At 40.3% G+C, this 19597-nt stretch overlaps 1 protein-coding gene across 10 annotated transcripts in view; it reads left to right on the top strand.

The window, feature by feature from the left end:
- The window catches only part of GHR (growth hormone receptor), a 257251-nt gene that overhangs the window by 22806 nt on the left and 214848 nt on the right, over positions 1–19597 (top strand). The window contains exon 1 of one of the 10 annotated variants that reach the window (XM_027604926.2): positions 15589–15663. The exons of the other annotated variants lie outside the window; for them this stretch is intronic. The gene's annotated coding sequence lies outside the window, so the exon portion shown is untranslated. Of the gene's footprint in view, positions 1–15588; positions 15664–19597 lie in introns of those variants that run through there. 10 annotated transcript variants of the gene reach the window in all.

The following is a 19597-nucleotide window of genomic DNA, read 5'->3' as shown; positions in this document are numbered from 1 at the left end:
TAAGGTTAGTTAATACATCCACGCCCTCATATAGTTGCGTGTGTATGTAGTGAGCACTAGGATTTACCCAGTTTTATTAGTGCAGTATCGTTAACTGTAGTCCAGTGCTGTACATTAGGTCTCTAGGACTTGTTCATCTTATAACGAAATTTTATACCCTTTGATGACTATCTCCCCATTTCACTCACCTCCCAGCCCCTGGTAACCACCAATTTACTCTGTTTCTATGAGTTGGACTTTATCAGATCCCATACCTAAGTGAGATCTTGCAATATTTTTTCTTTCACAAGAGAGACTCAAAATGGGACCAATTTATGAGATTCCTAATTGAAGCGAAAGGAAAACAGCTACAAATACCAGCAGGCTCACTGAGGACAGACGCCACAGTTACCCCGGGAGGCAGAACTGCCCAGGAAACCCACCTTTGTCCGCTTTACCCACACAGGTCAGATAGCGGTAGCAGGGTGAACTCAGCAAACCCATGCTGGGTTCCAGACTGAGTGCCTGCATGAGTCAGGCACCAGGGATGTGACCGAGAGCAGACCTGGGCTTTGGGGAACAGAGCCTTAGAGGCATGACACGGCCCTCACAGCCAGCCCAATGGGAGGCCCAGAGATGGGGCGGCAGGGACTCATTACTCCTGCAGGAGTCATGGAAGGCTTCCCAGAAAATGTGCCATTTGAGGTGATTCTTGGACGTTCTAGAAGAGGCCGTTAGGCTGAGAAAAGGGGAAAGCATGTTCTTTAAAGAGACAACCCAGAAGCATGGAAATATAAAGGAAGACGGTGGGGGCGCCTGGGTGCTACAGTCGGGTAAGCCTCTGTCTCTTGGTCTCCGCTCAGGTCCTGATCTCAGGGTCGTGGAATGGAGCCCTGGGTCTACTCCACACTCAGCACTCAGCGGGGAGTCTGCTTGAGATTCTCTCTCTCCCTCTCCGCCCCTGCTGCTCCTGCTCGCTCTCTCTCAAATAAATGTTTAAAGTAAATAAATTTTGAAAATAAATAAATAAATGAATAAAAGAAGATGGTGTGTTAGGGAAAGGAGTGGTTTGAAGTGGCTGACCTAGAGGATGGTTTGAGGGAGGCGAAAGGAAATGAGGCTGGAAAAAGAGATGGGGTTCATAAGCTCTTCAGGGATCTTGGGCTTTTTCTGGGGCCCGGTAGGTAGCTACACCAGAATAAGTGACATCAGATTTGTTATTGTAGAAAGACAGCTCCCCGCGAAGGAGAGAGACGCTCGCATCGTGTTAACTGACAGGTAGGGCGGAGGTGTAATTTTCAATAATAAACCGAATGAGCAATAACTTGTCTTACTCTTGCACAAGGAGTAGAATGTTGCCAACATCTTCAGAGGATGAAAGGAAAGCCTGGTATTTATCACCAAATCTTTTGGGATGTAAATATATATCACAAGGCGGTGTTCCATGTTTGAGGACAGTCGTCCCCGGTCGTGCCGGAAGAGGACTGTTTCAAGTGCAGACAGACAAGGGAATGCGGCAGTTCCCGGGTCAGCGGCAGTCAGGAAACCAGACAGGATATTTAAGCGATGGCTATTGGTACTGGCAAGGGTTCAGCTCCAGGGAAAATAAATACTCGGAGTCAGTGGTAGTGAGAGTGACCTAAGTAGAGTTGTCTGTGCCTTTTGTGCTCCTGCAGGGAAAAGAAGCTTTAAACCCAGTGATACGTGAAAAGCTTGCTGGTCTTTCACTTCCTGTTCGTGGCTCTCTGTCCAGTGATCTGAGTGATCATCCTGTTAAAGACAGGAGTTTGCAGTTTGTTTCCTCCAAATCGGACTTAGTTATGGACATTTCTCTGCATGAGATTAAATTTTGAGCTTTCATGGAACTTGATTCCCAATTTATGTGGGACTAGAATTTTGAAAAATTCTAATAACATCATCCATGAACTCAGTATTTATGGAGGCACTGACTACCTCACAGGTGAGGGAGGGACTAACAAGCCCTCTGCTTTCGTGAAGTTCATAGTCCAAGTAAATGTTGCATGACAGTCACTGGATCTAGGGAAAAAAAAACAATACAAAACTCTAGCGTCAAAAACTAACACTTCTGCTGGGAAAACATTTGAAATGTTTTATAGACTACATATATCGAAACCCAAACTCCCATTCATTGGCAAGAAAGTAGCATTTGTATTAGAGTTTTGCTAACAGCATATTGGCATGAGAACTTGTGTTTTTGCTCCTCTGTTAGCTGCAGGTTGGTTTAATCTTTGGGCCATTGTTCCCTCATCTGTAGCGTTAATAGGTTAGACCAGATTAGTGGTTTTCAACTCTGGCTGTCTATTAGAATCACTGAAAGCTTACCCTTGCCCAGTGAAATCAGAATTGCCATTGGAGGAGGAGGCAGGCATACATATTTTTAAAGTATTTCTATTTTTTGTTGTTTCCTTTTGAAGCTGGACTAGGTTGGAGGTTCCAACTGGAAATCCATAGGTGAGTTTTCTCTGAACATGGGTACAGAGCTTAACTATTTTTTAAGTTTGTTGCTAACATTTCAAAAGAAATTTCCAGTTTCTCTTGGAAAAAAATGGAAAGATTGGGCAACAATTAAGTTTATATTTTTGAATGGCAAAGAATTCAACAAAGTAAACCACAGTTTCTGCTGGGCCCACTTCATCCATTTGTGTTACTTTCCTAGCTCTTGAAAGCATTTCCATTTGTGAAACAGAACTAGATTGTCTTAAAGTCTCAAATTATTTGAGTTGCTTGTTTCCAAAGCCAGAAAACTGATAGCAAACAAATGACACCTTTATGTATAAGCTAGTGGTATGAAATCAAAGGGAACTTCATCTTTGAAGATGGAAAAATCCCAGGGTCCAGTGGAAGGGGGGATGCATCTTGTTAACAGCAGAACTCCCCGTTGTACAAGACACCTACTTGGGGGCAAAGGGAGCGGGGGCGGGGGGTGGGGGCAGCAGAGGATTAATTCATTTTCCGGTGATTTTTAATGAAGCTTCCTCCTCTCCTCTTTTTCATTCTTTCCTGTTTGGGAGCTGGATCATTAGTTGGGACGTGACCAACTTTCCCTAGGGAGCAAAGAGGCAATTATCGGAGATTTTGCTCACTTCTTCCTGTGCTGGGTTATGGAAGGCTCTTGAGGTTCTTGCCCTTCTTCAGCTTCCTTGGGTTTTCTTGCTGTGTCTGCCTGAGAGCAAACACCTGGGTGGGAGAGAGCACTGATTTGTGTGGTTAATTGGCAGTTGCCTGGCGTGAGATTTAAGTGGGGGTATATTTGAATTAATAGAATTTGAAAATACGCACTTGATTTGTGCAGGACCTCTTACCCAAAGTGAATAATCCTTTGTGCCTAGTTCTACTAAGAAAAACTTACACTATCAACTTTGTGATATATTACATATGATGGCAATAATAAAAATGACATTTAATGAGCACTTTATGTGCCAGCAATTTTCCACGTGCTTTACGATATAGCTGATTTATTCCTCAGAAATAACCTATAAAATAGGTGTTATTAGTCATGTCTTCTAGATGAGGAATACTGAGGTTCAAAGCAGTTATTTGATTCCTCATATTTCAAAGCCAGGGTGAGATCCATTAACCTGTATAACCAGACCTCTGTTAGCAATTTGTTGGTATTGTTTTTGACAAAGACAAGACACATTGCTGCAGATCAAATGTTATTTTTTCCCCCTAGTTCCTCCGCTCACTTCACCGGACATATTTTATTATGTATTGATACTGTTCACATGTGGTGGATTACAGAATTCCATGTAACTTCAAAAATCTTAAATTTAAGCTTATTGCCTGTATTTCCTACCTTTAACTTAAAAAAAAAAAATGGCACTGGTAACCCAAGCAAATTACTTATTAACCACATGACCCTGGGCCTCTCTGGCCCAGTTTCCTTGTTGGGAAAATGGAAATTATAACATACGCCTAATCTCAGCCCACAGGGATGTTTCCAGGATCAAGTGTGATAACGAATGACAATGTAGTTCTTCAACCCTAGAAGATGTCCATTTATAAGATACTGATATATTCATTGTGATGGAGAATATAAGGTGGACCTACTTGTGCTTAAAGACAATAATCCATGGGGATTTTTTCATTTTAGAGATTTAATCCCACTCAAGGTATTTGGATTGGTTGTACAATGAGATTTTTTGTCTGTGAAACCCCGGCTAAAAGTTGATTTCATTCTGGCATGGTTCCCACAGCAGGCTCCTTCCATGCCGGCTCAAGGCAACTGTGCCAAGCTGTTTTCAGTGCCAGTGGATACTGTGATGGATTATTTTCTCCTGTTGAAGCCCTATCTACTCTTTGTCCTGAAAGGTTGCTTATATGTGCATTCAACCTTGTCATAAGTTGACACATGAAGTGCACCTCTCCTTGTGTAGCTCATGCGAACTTGTCAGGAAAAGACTTGCCAGGAGTGAGTGGGGAAGGGGCGCACAGTGTCTCCCATCTACTAAGTTATTTAAATTATGAGTTGAGCCTTTCATTCATGGTGTCCTATGTGGCTGTGTGCTTGTCATAACTAATTTTGATTTTATGGTACAGATAGTAGCTTTCAAAAAAGTAAAAAACTGAAAACAGGGATCCATGTTCTTTTCGGGTCCCAGTCCCTGTGTGTGTTTACATATGTAGGTATGTATATGCATACACAGACATGTATATATAAATATGAGTTTACATATATAGGTAGTATGTGTGCATCCTTACTAAAATGAATACTACATTTAATTACTGCAATGAATTCAACAATGACAACAGTTAGAAAAAGGCCAGGAAATATAACCTTCCCCAGTAAATACTTTAGCTGCCCAAAACACCCCTTATTTTCCATATTGTGGGGTAAGATTAATACTTATTTTAAAACAACTTTCTCATAAAGATCTCTCGCACATAAAACCCAATATTTGTTCATTCTTATTAAAGATAGGGAAGGATAAATGTTCTGAACTCTATAATCTCTCCTCTAAAGATTTATAGAAATTTAGGAGTTTTAATATTTTAATTAGTATGTATTTTGAGGTTTTATGTTGGTTTCAGGATAGTCAAGTCTTTTAAGGGCTACTTATTAATGCAAGTTATAACTCTTATTTGTTCAAAGTCCATTAACGTGAATTTATGCGTAAGGAAGAGGGTTTTTCCTTCCAACCTCTTGAGTAATGTCTAAGTTGAAAGAGAATGATGCCAAACTAGAGAAGCTATGTAAATCACACCACCCAATACCTGTTTTCTGGCACTAATAAATTAGTCTTTTGACTACATTCAACATAATGAATTATCTGCTTGTTTATACTTCAGTTTCAAAGGCCAAATGCCAGTTGTTGTTACCCTGTGTTTCAGTCAAAGGTCTTTACTAAACCTTGCTCCCTGGGGTGAAATGCTTGATGGGGGAGTTTGCAGTATAATGGTGAAAAATTTCAATCAGTTTCATTTTTTAAGAGGCCATGAGCAAGGTAAAGAAGAAATTGAAGACTAATGAGTGTGACACTTGGACAGTGAGATGAATGAGCTACTTCTTTGTGTTGGTAGCAGGCTGGAAACTTGATAAATAAGTCCCACTGTCTTAATACACTAATGACGTTCTCGGTCTCTGAAGCTTCAACTAATCCACCTCCCACTTTGAGAGAGACAGCAGGAGGAGTGGAATGATCGTGGGGGTTTGAGGCCTCTACTCAAATCCTGCTCTTATCATTGTCTAGCCACATGTTATATGTGGGCTGAATGTTTGTGTCCCCTGGCCCTATCCCCCAGTGTGGCTGTGTTTGGAGATGGGGCCTATGAAGAAGTGATAAAAGTCAAATGAGGTCATAAGGGTGGGGTCCTAATCCACTAGGGCTAGTGGCCTTCAAGAAGAGGACAAGACACCAGAGCACACAGCCAGAAGGCCGCCATCTGCAAGACAGGAAGAAGGCTCCCACCAGGTACCAAATTGGCTGGCATCTTGATCTTGGGCTTCCAGCCTTCAGAACTGTGAGAAATAACTTTCTGTTGGTTAAGTCATCCAGTCTGTGGTATTTTGTTATGATAGCCTGAGCAGACTAATGCATCATGTAAGCAGGTTACTTAAATTTACTACATAGGTAACTAAGTTACTTAAAATTTCAAAGCCTGGCTCTAGCATTTACCAGCCGAATAGGCGCATTACTTATTCCTCAACCTGCAAAATGGTTTTGTTGTGAGTTTTATTTATTTTTTATTTATGTATTTAAAAAAACTATTTAAGTAATCTCTATACCCAACATGGGGCTCAAATCCAGGATTCTGCATGCTCTACCAGCTGAGCCAGCCAGGTGCCCCCTGTTGTGAGTTTTAAATGAAATTGCATAATGTACCTTGCTTAGCATAGTGCTGACCCATAGTAGGCACTTAAAGTGAGTTTTATTTTCAGGAAGTTTGGAGTGGATCTTGATATGCAAACATTTGTCTTTGGGAGTGCTTATTCCTCTTTGCAAAGGGCTCACCTTCTGTTGGAATAGTCCCGTAACTGATTGCAATAAATTTTTTTCATGTTAAACTTACATTTTTATCTGCAGGGTGTTAAATCTGCAAATACCATTGATGAACCCAAAAGCAATACAAAGTGTTTCTTAATAGTTGATGGATTAATAGGGAATCTGAAAGAAACCAAATGTTTAATCATAAAGGCTAAATTAAAACGCTCATTTTAGTGCCTGCAGTGAGGAAATAGTTGTCTTTCATTATTAATCAATGAAGACCAATTGGCAAAATTAACAGCTCTAGTGTGTTTTCCTCAAGTGGCCTTCCAGGGCCTTCCTTATTCAGTATCATTCGAGAGGCATAAAAAGGCTCCCATGTTCCTGAGTGTATCCCAAGGTGTGTAGCAGCCCAGCACCCACTGTTAATCATGCAGCTGAGGAATGGAAGGACGATCCCTTGAGTATTTCATATCTGGGATATGCTTCCAGTCCTGAGATGGCCATCTTCCTCCTTTGCCGATAAGGAAATCGAAATGCCACAGATGATTTATAAGAACAGCCCCCGCCAGTGAAGGGCAGGTCCTGACCAGGAGGACACAGCTGTCCCTCCAAAGTACAGAGGGTAGAAGGAGGCAAGTGAACCTGCTTGGTCATCAGGCTGACTAAATTTCGTCCTCTCCCCACTCTGTTGTTCGCCATATTTGGTCAGAGTGACCTTTTTCTAAACTCAGACCTCATTATTTCATTCATTATCTGTATACAGTTCTTTGGTTGTTCCCCAGGGCTGTTAGAATAAATCTTTACTTTTTTTCTTGAAAAGCCACATGGTGTGGCACCTGACTACATCTCCAGCTTTACGTCCCAATCCTCCTTTTTGGCAGTGGCCACATTTACCTTCTTTCAGGTGATGAGACTGTTTGTCCTGCACGTGTCCCCCTTACGTAATGATGATTAGTTAGCTCAGTTGTCATTTCCTGAGGGAGGCCTGCCCTCACCACCCTTGACTGGCTATATGTTTATCTATATGATTATTTGATTTTTGTTCATCTTTTCTTGGTAATCCATCAGCACCGTGAGGATGGGACTGTGTGTGACTTTGGTTCCAACTCGATGTCGAGCACTTTGCTCGGTGCTGGGTTCATCACCGGAGCCCTTTTACTATTTTTAGAAGGGAACATGAAAAGAGGAAAGGAAATGCTTGAATATATATCTGGCGGGGTGGGAGATGAGGTGTGAGCACCTAACCGTAGGGAACCTGAGAGGCTGGTGGGAACTAGTTGAGAAGCACAGAAAAGCACAGAAAATGAATGTTACCGGACGCCTGGGTGGCTCAGTCGGTTAAGTGTCTGCCTTCAGCTCAGGTCATGATCCCAGGGTCCTGGGATCCAGCCCTGCATCGGGCTCCCTGCTCAGCGGGAAGCCTGCTTCTCCCTCTGCCTCTGCCCCCTCCCCTCCCAGCTCACGCTCTCTCTTGTGCTCTCTTTTGCACATGCGTGTGTGCTCCCTCTCTCAAATGAATCAATAAAATCTTTAAAATAAGAAAAAGGAAATGATTGTTACCTTTTTCAGTTTCATCGCTGGTAGACCACCTCCAAGTCCCTACCTAAGAATTTGTACACCTAATCCCTCCAGTATGTGGTTTCTTCTTCCTATCAGAGACCTGGTACCCAGGGACCAAGGGCTGGCTCATAAGAAGTGAATTCTGATGAAGCTGTTCAGGGCCACATTTTTGGAAGTAAGGTCTTAAAAGTGAGCATCAAATCTAATGTTCACGTTTCCAACCCAGATACAGACACTGACCCTAATGTGAAACTGGGAATTACTCTGTTTAGAGCTTCTTTGAATTATTGGTTTTCTCTTGTCAGTCTGTTACAGGTCATGGCTGTGTTTCTGCCATTAAAAGTTATTTTAATGTTTCTCAGCTCAGACTCTCTGAGTCAGAGATAGGTTTTATTTTTCAGCATGACTATGGGAATTACGAAGTCACTTCTTATTAAAAATGAAGCTAAATTAAACTTAATAGTACTTGTTTGGGATTTTTTTTTTTTTACTTTTGCACCCAAAAAAAGATGCAAGGTGGGAGGGGACTTTAGATTTTAATGATTTTCTTAATTCACATATATGCTTAACTACTTTGTCATAATATGTAAATTATTATTTCTTTATTAAAGAGAAGGTATATTTTCAAATAGATGGAGATTATCCAGATATTTGCCATCCCTTATTACTAAAAGTAAGTTTCTTCCTTTGTCTCTGGTTTACTATGGTTATGAGACTGAGTACTTTGTTTTAGATATTAGACAACAAAATGTGTGTGTGTGTGTGTGTGTGTGTGTGTGTGTGTTTGAGAACACATGTATAAATAAGGAGACCCTCAAATCCAAAGATTAGGGTAGAAGGTTGAAATGTCAGCATTTCCTATAGCATGTATTACAAAAATGCAAAACTAGAATGTGTTTAAAAATATAATATTTAAATTAAGATCTGAATGGGAATTGGCATGTCATCAAACTTAAACTTTTGAAAAACCAGGAAATTGCCAGAAAATGAGAACTTCGTTTCAGTATTACACTGGTAAATATTTTAAGCGTAAGTTATAAACGAGTAAGTGGGAGATTTATGATTTTAAGGCTTATACTGTAATTCCTGAAAGATTGTAATATTTATTTAACCTTTTCTTTATTTAATTTAGAATAAAATTACTGTCATCTCTCTAAGCATTTATATAATAATGTTTCATTTACTTTTCCATTAAAAATTACTAAGATAAATAAGGAGTCCTGGTGCATGAGATATAATTTAATAAACATGTATTTCTTGGTAGAAAACTAATCAAGTCCTGCTACAAATGTATATTTACAGAGAAGCACAGTAGACAAGCTTAATGATTTAGTCAATGATATGACTTCAGGGAAAATGTTTTTTATGCCTTATTGGCCATATCTTTTAATACTTGCATTGGAAATAAAATTATATTCCAAGATTATGAGAATTGTGGAATTTTATAATTGGATAGTTAAGTCCTAAATTGATCAACAACAATATAAACATAGAAATGGATTTTAGGTTAAATCTGAGAATGATTTTTTTTTAAAGTAAAATCTTAGAGTAGATTACAATAGGAGATTCAGATATTTTCCTGGAAATTTTCCAAATGGGAGAGTGCGTCATCTTTCTGGAAATATAAAATAAAGGCGAGAGGTGGGTGGCTTGACCACAAACCTCTTCAGAGACCTTTCTACCTTTAACTGTAATTCATATATTTTATCATCATAGAATTTTTAAAATAGAAAATACCTTAGAAATAATTTAGTGGTGATCCATTAATTTTATCAAGGAAAAAATTTGCTCCTAGCCACATAATTTATTTTTGTCAGAGCCAGTACTAGATCCTAGGTCTTCTGGCTTCTAATGCACTTTGCCTTTACAGTCTTCTACCTGCTGATGACTGGGCTGTGGAGCTCCTCAGTAATCTATGTGTGCTTTTATTGAGCACTTATGATATATAAGCACTGCTCTAGATGTGGAGGATGTAATGGTGAATGGGAGCTCACATTTCAGATTCAAAAATTAGTTTTCTCTTCTCTTGTTCTGATTGAAACTGCCCTTTTGCTTGATCTGCAGCATTTGCTTGTAAGTTTATTTTTACTTTTGAATTTCTAGGGAATTGGCAGTCGGGATATGTGCTCAGAAACACCTTTGTGAAAAGCTCAGATGCATTGTGTGAATGAGGTCTCTGGAAGGTGTACAGCCTGGGAAAAGTGGACCTAGTTGAGAGAGAAGAGAGAGAAAGAGGCAAGTGGGAAGCAGAGGAAAGGTAGGAAGGTCATGAATCCATTCTGCAGATGTGGGCTAATGGACTGGAAGAAGGAACAGAAGGGAAGGGAAGTCTCAGCTATGTTATCTCAGTTCTGTCAAGTTATAATGGGAATCAAAGAGGGTTGAGCCAGGGGATCCCTGGGGTCCTTGGCAGAGTCTGTATTCTCAATTGTGAATGTCTGCACCGATGCGCACGTGCATGAGCAGGAGACAGAGGGGGACACACGCACGCACGCACACGCGCGTGCGCACATGCACACAATGCACTTGCTAATGTCTGTCATTATGAGCATCTTCTATCTTCACCATCACAAATAAAGGAAGAGAATCAGACTCTTCCCAGATTAGAAGTAACTAGGCTCTCGTGAACCTAGTGAGTGAATTAAACTGACAGAAAAGGTGTATTGGAATATATTTATTTGTAGGAAAATAATGAAGAAATAGGAGGAGATTCTCTTCTATGGGATAATTGTTTCCTGTTGCCAATTGAGCAACTCTGTGGCCTTGAAAATAGAGAATGATCATTCTGTTAACAGTGCTTGCATTGGGGCACCTGGGTGGCCCAGTCCCTTAAGCTTCTGACTCTTGGTTTTGGCTCAGGTCATGATCTTGGGGTGGTGAGATCCAGCCTCGCATTGGGCTCCATACTCAGCAGGGGGTCTGCTTGAGATTCTCTCTCCCTCTGTCTCCCGCTCATGTTTTCTTTCTCTATCTCTCTCTCTCTCCCTCTTTTTAAAATAAATAAATCTTAAAAAAAAAAAGTGCTTGTATTGTAGGTACTGTGTGACACAGTCCCCAGTTCCTTGTCATCTAAGTTAGATATAATGAAAAGCAGTGGGATACACTGATTAATACTGAGCATCTCAGTCAAGGGGAAAAACAGAACAACTGTGCCCAGAGGTTGCCGTCAGGTTGGCAAAGCCAGAACAGTAACTGTGGACAGAGTTTGTTTTTCTTATATTGAATATGATGATTTTGAAGAACAACTCTGTTTTAAATACATCTGTAAATGTCAGGCAAGGTAAATTTCAATCTGGTTTTTTGAAGTCCATAAAATGGAGTCCTATTTAATTATGAGTTTCTGATAAATTAAATGGTAGTTCCAAATAACTTTATTCTGGAAAGAAGTTCTCTTGTCCTGGGAAAGAGGCGATGTGGGAGCTTGAGACAAGGCAGGTATTGTCTGTTTTATGACTCACTGCTAACAAACTGCGTTTCCCTACTTTTTTTAATTTATTTTTTTAATTACGTTAATCACCATACATTACATCATTAGTTTTTGATGTAGTGTTCCATGATTCATTGTTTGCATATAACACCCAGTGCTCCATGCAGAACGTGCCCTCTTTAATACCGATCACCAGACTAACCCATCCCCCCACCCCCTCCCCTCTAGAACCCTCAGTTTGTTTCTCAGAGTCCATAGTCTCTCATGGTTCAGCTCCCCCTCCGATTCCCCCCGCTTCATTCTTCCCCTCTGCTATCTTCTTCTTTTTTTTTTTTTTAACATATAATGTATTACTTGCTTCAGAGGTACAGATCTGTGATTCAACAATCTTGAACACTTCACAGCGCTCACCATAGCACATACTCTCCCCAATGTCTATCACCCAGCCACCCCATCCCTCCCACCCCCCACCACTCCAGCAACACTCAGTTTGTTTCCTGAGATTAAGAATTCCTGATATCAGTGAGGTCATATGATACATGTCTTTCTCTGATTGACTTATTTCGCTCAGCGTAATACCCTCCAGTTCCATCCACGTCGTTGCAAATGGCAAGATTTCTTTCCTTTTGATGGCTGCATAATATTCCATTGTATATATATACCACATCTTCTTTATCCATTCATCTGTCAATAGACATCTTGGCTCTTTCCACAGTTTGGCTATTGTGGACATTGCTGCTATAAACATCGGGGTGCACGTACCCCTTCGGATCCCTACATTTGTATCTTTGGGGTAAATACCCAGTAGTGCAATTGCTGGATCGTATGGTAGCTCTATTTTCAACTTTTTGAGGAACCTCCATACTGTTTTCCAGAGTGGCTGCACCAGCTTGCATTCCCACCAACAGTATAGGAAGGTTCCCCTTTCTCTGCATCCCTGCCAACATCTGTCATTTCCTGACTTGTTAATTTTAGCCAAAACTACTAGAACTCATACAGGAATTCAGTAAAGTGGCAGGATATAAAATCAATGCACAGAAATCAGTGGCATTCCTATACACCAACAATAAGACAGAAGAGAAATTAAGGAGTCAATCCCGTTTACAATTGCACCCAAAACCATAAGATACCTAGGAATAAATCTAACCAAAGAGGCAAAGAATCTGTACTCAGAAAACTATAAAATACTCATGAAAGAAATTGAGGAAGACACAAAGAAATGGAAAAACGTTCCCCACTTTTTATTGGGAAAGGTGGGTCCAGGTCTAATGATAGCCTGATGGGAAGTGAGAAAAGGAGGAAAATTATTCCTTATTTTTATATGGTCTATAAGTTGTTGATAAAGGAGGAAATATAATAGTAGGGTAGTGTCTTAATCCATCTGGGCTGCTCTAACAGAATGCCATAGACTGGGTGGCTTGTAAACAACAGAAATTTCTCTAGTTCTGGAGGCCGAGAAGTCTAAGATCAAAACACCAGCAAAATTAGTCTCAGTCTCTGGTGAGAGCCTGCTTCTTGGGTCATAGCCATGTGTTCACCTTGTCCCCATGTGGCTGAGGGGCTGGGGGGCTCCGTGCGGTCTCTTTTTAGGGTACTGATGCTATCCGTGAGGCCTCTACCCACATGACCTAATCACCTCCCAGAGGCCTCATCTCTTAATACCATTATATCGGGTATTAGGTTTCAGCATATGAATTTGAGGGGAACGCAAAATATTAAGTCTATAGCAGGTGGATCATACACATTGGGGTTTTTATGGCAAGCTTTTGAGACAGGGAAAACAGTATAGTTATCCCCACTTTACAGATCAGGAGACTGAGGCTTGGAACTGTTCACATCCAGTATTCCACTTCGACCAGTCGATTATGTGCCTCAGCCTATCTTAGAGGAAATGCTGGAAGAGACAGAGGGGAAAAGAGTCTCATGGTAGCAGGAGAAAGGTCTGCTTTCTCCTTGCCATGGCTACTGTCCACCTTTGCCTCTGCAAATCATGTCCAAGCACCTTGTCTTAGAGTCCCATGAGACCTTTCCCTCTGGCCAGTGATCACGCATCTTCCCGCCCAGAACCCTAATTCCCATGACAATCAGACCAGTACCCAGGGAAGACCTGCCAGGAGAGCAGCCTCCTCAGACCCAGAGAACCAGGGCATTCCTGGACTCAGTTCCTGTGATACGTGTGTCACCTCCTCAACTGGGAAATGGAGCCCTTGGTACCAGAAGTGTAAGCTTGTTTGAGTTCTCAAATTTGAACTTTACCTGGGCTATTGCTTCATCTTCTGTTTACTGGTTTTCACATTGTAGCATTTCTTTCTGGAAAGTTCCCAGGAACACTTACTCATTGGGGACAAATATCCATTTTATCTTTTATAAAAGCATGTCAAGAATTAGCCTATCTCAACAACCTAACAGTCTCACCTCCTAAAGGGGGTGGAGAGGAATGTAGCTGTGTGTGTGTGTATATAAACGAGTATGTATATACATATGTATTGCATTATTTGCTTCAAATTATCTTGCAATTATTAACTGCTCTTTTTTTCCTTCATCTACTATGTTAGAAGAGTATTTCAGTTAGCCAAAGGTAAAAATCCACATTCATATTTGTATTCCCAAAGGATTCCCTCCAGAATCTTGATCATTTCATCTCTAACATTATTAGTTGGATGCAGATGTTCTGCTATGTCCTACTGCTTCATTTAAATGAAGTGTGACTTTCAGTCATTCAGAAGCCCATCGGTGTCTTTCTGATGATTAGAGCTGGTCACCATAAACTCCCTTCAAAAGGAAACTTTCCAGAGAGAACCTTTGTACTGAGAGACTATTTTGCCATAGAGCCTAGGCCTAGGTTGAAGGATCTTGCCTTCTGTGAAGTCTACCATGAGACAGAAACATCCCCCTCAGGGCTCTGCTCTGTGCAGTTTGGCATGCTTCTTATTCAGCTGGAGGAATACTGGATTCAGTTTGAATCTAAATTTGGAGTAAAAAAAAATGTCCCTCAGTAGCACTGCTTCTGTGACCACTCTGCCTTCCAACTTTTCCTTTTCTTCCTATCAGTCCACTTTCTTGAGAGTAGGTTTATAGCTTTTGTGAAGTGGCTTTAATTATTTTTAAAAATCCATTGCCCTGAACCCTTTGGGATAAGAGCTCCAAGATGAGTGAGCCCCCAGGAAACCCTGAACCAGAGTGAACTTACCGACCGGGAGTGTGTTTGTGGACAAGCCTGGAGCAAGGTAGGAAGTGCTCCTTGGTGAGGTCGTAAGTCGCTCTGTAGGCCACTGTAAACTGCCTGCAAATATCTGAGTACCTTTCTCTTCTTACCTTCGACTGGGTTGGTGCTTCAGTGCTTAGCTCTGGAAGAGTCTGTACCTTGATGTTTTTCTGAGGAAATGCGTTTTTCCTTTTCCCTCAGATTCCTGGTGCCTGGCGTAGCACTTTTTTGATTTGCTGTTGTTCTGGCAATAGGTCAACTGGCTCTCATGGTTCTTAACATTTCGGGTAAATACTTCCAACAGTTGTGACTGGAAGGAATCCAAATCAATTCAAGGCAGTTGCGTCCATTCTATGTTCAAGGCACTGTATTTTGAGTGATTTTTCCATTGGTTAGTAACTTTAAAAAATATGACCCAGAAGAAGCTACTCTCTGAGGAACTAATGAAAAATCAAGCAGTTTTTTTTATATATCAGGAGATTCACTTATTAGGTAAGCAGTGTGATCAATGATCTTCCATACTACCCAAGGAAGATGAAGTTCTTCCTTACTACCCAGACATTATGCCATTAGACATGTGGAGAGATAGGGTGGCATAATGGTTAAGCACACACATGCCAAAGGTAGACTGCCTGGATTCAAATCCCAGCTCTACCACTTGCTGGCGATATGATCCTGGCAAAATTAGTTAAGCTTTCTGCCCTTCAGTCTGGTTTTCCTGAAAATTAAATGAATTATTATTCTTAAAGTGCTTAGAACTGTGCCTGGTCCATAGGATGTACTACATGTCTTTGTGTAAATACACGGAATGTTGGGATTGTTGTTCTATGGAGAAACAATGATCTTGAGAAGCTTACACGTATTTCTGAGGTAACAGAATCAGTCAGTGGCAGAGGCAAGAATATTGTCACTGCTCAGTGCCATAGCATAGAACTATAGCTCCTAGGAGTGATCTGGGGAAGGAAATACATTGAAAACCAAGCAACATCATTAAAGAGAGGGTGAGAGCTGGGGAACTCATCATTCGATTATCCGATGGCTTAGTAAGTAACAACTTAATGCTTACTGTAGGCCTTGGAATGCTATCAACGTTGTGGAGACAGTCATAAAAATATAAGAAGTTTATAGAGCTTTACCTAACCTGGGTTAGGGTGGATGACCTTTTTTTTAGGGCTGATGACCATTCCACTGAGGATTTTGTAGTCTTTAATTGCAAGACAGTTTTTATATAGCATGGTACTATGTAGACATTTGGCAGAATTTGAAGATGAGTTTGCTGACCTTAGGTTGACAAACTCTGCAGCAGGTCAAAGCTGGGGGAGGGGGGCAGATTTTTATGGGATTCCATCCTTTAAACATCAATTGGAAGATGATCAATCAACCCCCCATTGTAAGATGGTTTAACTCCTAGAGGCATATGATCTTCTCTTCTTAGAGAATCTAGCTTAGAGAACATTCTGGTTTTAAATGTAATTGGTCATGAGCTTAATTGTAGCCAAGAGTTTGGCACAGTTGACTCCCAAAGTTAATTCGATTGTGGATTGTTTAAATGCTATTACACAAAAATAGAAATATCTAGTACAAATATGCATAGACCACATCTAGGTTAATAGTTTTAGGTCTAGGTGAGATGTTTCAAGGGGGATATGCCAAATTAGAGAACATTTAGAAGCAGGTGCCAGAATAGTGAAAGGGCAAGAAATCATGCCAAAAGGTTAATAGTAGAAAGAAGAGTAGACGTCTAAGTGGAACTCGGTATATTGTTCATAAGAGTTAAAAGGATTGTCATTGGTAGAGTAAGAAGAGGGTTATTCTTGGCTGCTCCCGGAATAGGAGTGGTAGATGGGGGACTATGGCCTAGAAGTGAGCAAATATCAGGAGGAGTTTCTAAACATTAAAATCAGTCCCCAAGGAAACTGCCTGCCATGTAAGAGGAGGAGCTCTATGTGAGTGGATTCTTCAGTTGCAGGCAGATGAACAAGCTTTTGAGCTCTGGGGACCTGACTCCTACTGCTGGCTGGGAGGTTCAACCAGGTCACTTTGGAGGTTTCTTGTATTCTAAAAATCTATTATTGTGTGATTTTATGACTTGGATGTCCCCTCCGATGCTGCCCTATGCTGGTTACTCTAGAGTTAAGTCAGTGTTGCAAATGGCAAGATTGCATTGTTTTTTGTGGCTGTCTATTAAATATATATCTTCACTACATCAAAAACTAATGATGTACTGTATGGTGACTAGCATAACATAACATAATAAAAAAAATTTAAAAATCTCCTTTATCCATTCATCTACTGATGGACACTTGGGATGCATCCAAATCTTGGCTATTGTAAATAGTGCTGCAATAAACATAGGGGTGCATATATCTTTTCCAAATTAGTGTTTTCATTTTCTTTGGGTAAATGCCCAGTAGTGGAATTACTGGATCATATAGTAATCCTATTTTTAACTTTTTAAGGAGCCTCCATGGTGTTTTCTACGGTGGCTGTACCAATTTGCTTTCCCACCAATACTTGCATGAGGGTTCCTTTTTTCTCTACATCCTCACCAACACTTATTCTTTCTTGTCTTTTTTATTCTAGCCATTCTGACAGGTGTAAGGTGATCTCTCTTTGTGTTTTTGATTTGCATTTCCCTGATGAGGAATAATGATGAGCATCTTCTCATGTGTGTTGGCCATCTGTATGTGTCTTCTTTGGAAAAATGTTCAGGTCCTCTGCCCATTTTTTAATTGGATTATTTGTTGTTGGTGTTAAGTTGTATAAATTTTTGTATGTATTTGAGATATTAACCCCTTATCAGATATATCATTTGCAAATATCTTCTCCCATTCAGTAGTTTGCCTTGTCATTTTATTGATGGTTTCCTTAACTGTGCAAAAGCTTTTTATTTTGATGTAGCTGCACTAGTTTATTTTTTGCTTCTGTTTCCCTTGCCTGAGGAGACGTATCTAGAAAAATGTTTTTATGGCTGATGTCAAAGAAATTACTGCCTAGGTTTTCTTGTGAGAATTTTATGGTTTCAGGCCTCACGTTTAGGCCTTTCATCCATTTTGAGTTGATTTTTGTGTGTGGTGTGAGAAAGTGGTCCAGTTTCATCCTTTTCCATGTAGCTCTCCAGTTTTCCCAGGACCATATGTTGAAGAGACTGTCTTCCCTCTTGTGTATTCTTGCCTCCTTTGTTGTGGATTAATTGACCATATAAACGTGGGTTTATTTCTAGGGTCTCTATTCTGTTCCATTGATTTATGTGTCTGTTTTTCTGCCAGTATCATACTGTTTTGGTTACTACAGCTTTATAGTATGTCTTGAAATACGGGATTGTGATACCTCCAGTTTTATTCTTCTTTTTCAAGATTGCTTTGGCTATTTGGGTTCCTTTGTGGTTCTCTACAAACTTTAGTATTATCTGTGAAAAATGTTGGTATTCTGATAGGGATTGCATTTAAACGTGCAGATTCCTTTGGGTAGTGATGGACCTGGACCTGGATGCTAAGGAAAATAAGTCAGACAAGAGAAAGACAAGTATGAAAAACCATATAATTTCACTCATAAGTGGAGTTTAAGAAACAAGTGAACAACAACAAAAAAAAGATAAATAAACAAAACCAGACTCTTAAATACAGAGAACAAACTGGTGGTTGCCAGAGGGGAGGTAGGTGGGGGGATGGGTGAAATAGGTGATGGAGATTAAGAGTCCTCTTATCTTGAGGAGCATTGAGCAATGCTTAGAATTGTTGCATCATTATACTGTATACCTGAAACTAATGTAACACTGTATGTTAATTACACTTCAAAAGAAGTAAATAACAAGACTGAAAAGAAAAGCGTAATGACTAAAGATTGGGTGGATTGCTATGTGACCATCAGCACTAATTTTACCATATAAGCAGCTGAGGCTAAGAATGAAACTGGTCCAAGTAGGAGAGGTATGAATGGCTCAGAAATAAGATTTCTCTGTGGCTAGAAAGAATTTGTTTTCTGGGTCTGTGTTGGATACATAGTAGGTCATAAGCAGAACCTAATTAGGTGAATCATACAATGTGCCTTCTGAAGATGAGGCCTTATTCTTTGGCAAAGCTCAGGAAAGCTGGTAAATGAATTAGAATGGTCTATTACAGTGGGTCTGTCTGCCAGTGTGCTTCAGAGAGGCCCCTCTTCTGACTGTGGAAGTGCCCAGTTGAGGATGGCCATGAGCTCTAGCCGCTGTCTGGGGAGCCAGTCACTTGCTGGAACATAGTCCAGACTAGACTTTTATAAAACCCCTTCTGTGAGAGTCATCACAAGTAGCCTCAGAAGCCTGCAGAAGTCTTTGGCAAATTATTTTTGAATAAAGCCTCTCTCTCTGACATGAGCCTGGAACCACAATGGAAGATCCTGTCTGAACTTTAAAAAAAAAAAAAAGGGGGGGGGTGGGGGTGGGGGGTGGGGGAGGGTTGGAATTTAAGAGAGAAGTAAATTTTGATCACTAAATATAACATTCCGTGAAAAGGAAACTTATAGAAATGTGCATCCTGCGAAAGCAGGATTCTCAGACAAGATGATCAAGGAGGTATGGGTACTATGTTGAGGATGAGAAACTGGTATATTTAGGAACAATATTTTAATTTTCTACAATATTTTTTCTCTTTTTTGCCTTTTCTCTTATACCAGAGAAACTGGTATATTTAGGAACAATATTTTAATTTTCTACAATATTTTTTTCTCTTTTTTGCCTTTTCTCTTTTTTGCCTTTTTTGAACTTTTTTAAATTAAAAATTATTTTAACTGAAGCATAGTTGACATATATTAGTCTCAGGTGTACAACAGTGATTTGACAATGATATACATTCCTGTATGCTCACTGTGAGAAGTTTAGTTACCATCTGTCACCACACAAAGTTATTAAGATTATTGACTCTGTTTCCCATGCTGTAGCTTTTATCACTGTGACTTATTTTTAACTGGAAGGATGTACCTCTTAATTCCCTTCACCTG

The sequence above is a fragment of the Zalophus californianus genome, chromosome 5 (assembly GCF_009762305.2).
Source record: "Zalophus californianus isolate mZalCal1 chromosome 5, mZalCal1.pri.v2, whole genome shotgun sequence".
Lineage (NCBI taxonomy): Eukaryota > Metazoa > Chordata > Mammalia > Carnivora > Otariidae > Zalophus > Zalophus californianus.
Note: the sequence above shows the minus strand (reverse complement) of the source record. Positions and strands in the feature narration are given on the sequence as shown.